We start from the raw sequence: 4,684 nt of genomic DNA, 5'->3' as shown, positions 1-4,684 counted from the left end.
AAGATTTGCTTTGAGCAGATTATTTTCATCATTGACAAGAAGGAGAAGGTATCTGTAGCTGAACAGCTTTGTGAAGATCGGATCATTCAGCAGCTCTGGGAGAAACATACACTCACAGCTCGCTGGTAACCTGAACTTTCAACTGGGCAAATCCGGGAGTTCCAGACTGTGCGCGATCAATCAGCGAGGAAGATTGCGGAATCCTCCACTCACTGCCCATTGAGTTTGAAAACCAGATACTAGGGGGACTTCACCAAGTGGCCGGTTAGCTCAGATGGTTAGAGCGTGGTGCTAATAACGCCAAGGTCGCGGGTTCGATCCCAGTACGGGCCAACGTATTTTATTCGAGTTAGAAGTAATTAAAGCCCGGACCCGGTTCAGTTGTTATTCCTCCGCTGTCACATGGAAAGAGCGTTTCGAAAAGTTCTTCTGCAGCGTTGCAGGCTGTGTTTTTTTTCCATCCATGCTCCTTCCTTCTGGAACATTTCTGCCTCTAGTTCTGACAAATCCGCCCTTCTTTTAACAATTCTGTGCTACAAATTTGTTGGCGACAAGACAACAAAGCTTTGCTACTGCACAACGGAACACTTGCAAACGACGCTCTGCTCAGCATCTCTTGGGCAAATATATCCTTACAGCTCCCTGGTAACCTGAAGCTTTTACTGGGCAAATACGAGAGTTCCAGCCTGTGCGGGATCAGTCAGGTAAGGAAGAATGCTGAATTCTCCACTCACTGCTAGACTGAATTTGAAAAGCAATTGATCAAACTAGGAAACGTGCTGCTTGGCGACCAGTTAGCTCCGAGATAAAGGCAAAATGCTGCGGATGCTGGAAATCTGAAACAGAAACAAAAAATGCTGGAAAAACCTCTTCAGAGTCATACGGACTCGAAATGTTAACTCTGTCTTTCCCTCCACAGATGTTGTCAGACCTGCTGAGTTTTTCCAGCACTTTCTGTTTTTGATCAGTTAGCTCCATTGGTTAGAGGATGATGCTAATAGCGTTAAAGCTCACGGGTTCGATCCCCATTGAACAATAGGACATGGGAGATGTGTGGTAATTCTGTCCCTATTCCAGTTCAGTTGCAGTCCTTCTACTGTTCCATGGTTCGAGGTTCAGTTGTAATTCCTATACTGTCACATCGGAATGGGATTTCGAATCGGACCGTGTTCTCCTGCCGCATCGCAGGTTGAGCCTTTTTCTCTTCCACACTTCTTGCCTTTGGAAAATTTCTGCCTCTTGTCCTGCAAATCTGTCCTTTTTCACACTTCTGTGCAATAAACCGGTCAGCATCATGGCAACAAATATTTTCTCCTGTACAGAGAAATACTTGCAGACGAGCAGTGACATCGCTGTTAACTGTGCCCATGCCTGCCGTTCGCTGCAATGCTGCAGGCAAATTACCTCGAGACAATTTTCAAGTGTCAGTGCAACCAATCGTACTAGCCTACCATAAAGTGATTGCATTGAAGCTATCAACAGCTCTCTACACGACAACAATAACTCGCTTCACAACAATTTCACGCAAATACTACATCTGTCAGCAAAGTCTATCCATTATCAAATTTCTCAACAGTCAGTCAGCTGCTGGCGAGGCCAAAAAAACATTTGCTGCTTCGAGATATCTTTTAAAAAAGCAGCACAATATACTCCTAATGTGTTGTTAATTATTCTCAAACATGACCGGAACGAAGTAAAATACTGAACCGCGCAAAGTCTACTTCATTGCTGAGCGACTTGTAAGCGACGGATAAACTAGGTCCCTGAGAAGACAATGTTTTCCCGTCTAACTTGTCGTAATTCCAATCTCTCTCAGACATTCTAGTGACGAAGACACCCAGCAGAGGGCAAACCGAACGCAAAATTACTGTGAGCTCTCCCCACGGTTTAGTAGCTTACCTGTATGACTGTTACTGGGATAGGTTTGTAAATCACCGAGGGCAGTCGGCCTGTTATTTGTTCTCCCATTTACAGGTTCCGCAACTTGCTCCAATCGCCTAAAGCCCTGATTGAGAGCCAGGTGGAAATATCTTTTAGTTTCCTGCACTTGCAACTTCCCCGGCTTTTACTACCAAATTTAAAATTCAACAGGCACTCGGTCATTTCTCGCTAAAGAACCGGTCATAATTCGTAAAAACTGTGATCGTTTTACTTCTCATTCGCAATTCAGTTCCAATTCCAAGCTTCACTTGCATCATCCTGAGGACAGGGCAACATCTCAAAACTAATTTTACTTCAATGTTTGAAGTGTTTTCACATTGTAAAGTTAGCAATCCTTCCCAAGGCAATTTCGGATGAGCAACTTATACTGGTCGTGGAGGCATATCCATATCTCATGATATAAATAGAAAAAGAGAGGTTGGATAAGATATCAGCCTGTTGAGGGCGAGAAGGTTTTCAGCTTGAGGTTTGCTTTCGGCGGAATATTTTGAACATTCAGAAGGGGAGCGTTGATGTTGCTGATCATCTTCGTGAAGATCGGGACAATGAGGCAGCTCTGGGGAAAACTCATTCCCTTCCAGCTCTCTGGTAACCTGAAGCTTTCAATTTACAAAGACGATTGTTCCAATGGTCCAGCTGGTGCGCGGTCAGTCAGCAAGGACTGAGTGCCGATGGTCCTTGGGTCGTTCTTCGGTACCATTTCAGACACAGAATCCGATTGACCCCCGCCCCCCTGCTGCCTTGATACTGTCTCAAAGAAGTGTACAGGAAGGATATTGAGCGTATATTGTTTTCATGCTTTGAAAAAGTGTCTGCATGTATGACAGGAAAGAATCAAGGCGCATAACACTCAGTCGAAACACATCTGAACATTCCCTCTACTTACTGTGATATTTATCTGGCTCTCGCTATCACTGATCTCGTTTCCCTCTTTCTTACGGCGAACCTATTGACAATCATGATTCTCGCCAGGAGAAACTGCGGCCTTTACAAATTTATCTGTCTAAATGGTGTCTGGAAACAGCAGATCTACTGATCATGTTCTTCATATATTAGAATATCAAACTTTCAGCAAAGTCTTTACACATTCATTCCTCTCCAACACTGTCATTGTTATGGCAGCACCAAACTTTAAATTGAACTGGCACTCCGTCATTTCGCGCTGAAACACCCGTCATAAGTTGGCACTGAAGTGGCCGCCTTACTTCTCATTCGCAATTTAGCTCCATTTCCCATCTTCAATTGTCACTGTCATGGCCAGAATTTTAAAGCAAAGTATGTCACTGTGAAAACTGCTACAATGACCACAACAGCGGTCTCTGTGCTGATCTATTGGGAGAATTTGCCATCTCGATTTGTTCAGGAACACAAATGTTCATTTACCAGCAACTGAACAAACTGCAAAAACGGGTGATCAACAAACTGATCATTAACAATGTTCACTCGGGTTCCCGCCCTGGCGCGGATTTTGTTTCCATCGTCTTCCGGGGTAGCGGACTTTTCCCATGTTTTCAGGTGAAGTTCCAGGCAGCAGAATTTTGGATGAGCACAGGTATGTGTGGGGTGGAAGATGGGAGGCCGGCCAGGTGAACACTGGAATAGTCAAGCCGAGAGTAAACAAAGACATGGATGAGGGTTTCAGCAGCTGATGAGCTGAGGCAGGGTCGGGGTTGGCCGATGTTTAGGATGTTCAAGTACTGAGTGTTCATCTGATAACAGCCTGTCAGTCTGCCTAATATCATGTAGTTATATCAGAGACATTAGGGGTAAAATGGATACAGTGTCAGCCATTATTGTTCAATATTAGGATTGTTACTGTGTCTGTATCTCTGGAACATTATGTCGCTGCGGGACTTTTCACATTTCACTGCAATCAGAAGCTGAACAAAATGTCCCAGACTGTGGCCAAGGACTGAGACCCTTTAAAGCTGACATTTGCCCCTTTAGCTCGTCCAATTGGGATAATTCCCTGCAGGATATTTGCTGTTCATGAACCATTAATATCAATAATTCCTGTCACTGGGTTCACTGAGAGGGATGGAGAGTCAGTGAACAGACCGGAGTGTCACAGTTGTTCTGTTCCTGACTCTCCCCCTCCCGGTAGTTTAGTGAGGACTCGGTCTCCCAGGGAATGTGTTGTCTCCAATTCCGCCCGATTCCCGTCTTTTAACACTGAGTGAACTGACAGCTGTCAGTAACTCCAGTATCGGGATCCTAGTAAGTTCATTGTGGTTCAGTGTTTAGACAACACAATAACAAACAAGGTTCACAGAAAATATGATAACTCAGATTCAGGAGGGGATCAGACACGGGGGCAATCTGCGCTCTCTACCTTCTGATTCAGGTTCCTGAACGTTGCGGAAAAATAAATGATATTTGTTGCATTGTTGATGCTGTGGTCGGAGGGCCTATTAGATGAGGAGTTTTACTTCCCTGTGTCGTGCAAGGTTATCAGAAGATTGTAGGTTGGAGTCCTGCAGTTTGTCCTATGTTCTTTTGACGCAGATAAATTGCCGTGTACAGAAGTTCTCACACACTTTGTGTGTAGAATTCTTTTTTCTAATTCCCTCGGTAAAAACCCTGACTTTAACTCTTTGACGGTGGCACTGGGTCCGAGATTCCCAGTCAGCGGGAATAGTTTTGGGCTGATCTTACTTGTTCAAATTTACAAAAAAAATGCATCGAATGCCTCCTGCAGTCATGGGGAAGGATCTCGGTAAAGGGACAGTCAGTGCGTTAAATG

General features: G+C 44.6%; 1 non-coding gene across 1 annotated transcript; it reads left to right on the top strand.

The window, feature by feature from the left end:
• Positions 1–259: 259 nt before the first annotated feature.
• trnai-aau (transfer RNA isoleucine (anticodon AAU)) lies at positions 260–333 on the top strand. The gene has a single exon. It is a non-coding gene; the product is annotated as a tRNA-Ile (tRNA).
• The last annotated feature ends 4,351 nt before the right edge of the window (positions 334–4,684 follow it).

The sequence above is a fragment of the Cetorhinus maximus genome, chromosome 16 (genome assembly GCF_964194155.1).
Source record: "Cetorhinus maximus chromosome 16, sCetMax3.hap1.1, whole genome shotgun sequence".
Taxonomy (NCBI): Eukaryota; Metazoa; Chordata; class Chondrichthyes; order Lamniformes; family Cetorhinidae; genus Cetorhinus; species Cetorhinus maximus.
This window is presented reverse-complemented; position numbering and strand designations above follow the sequence as displayed.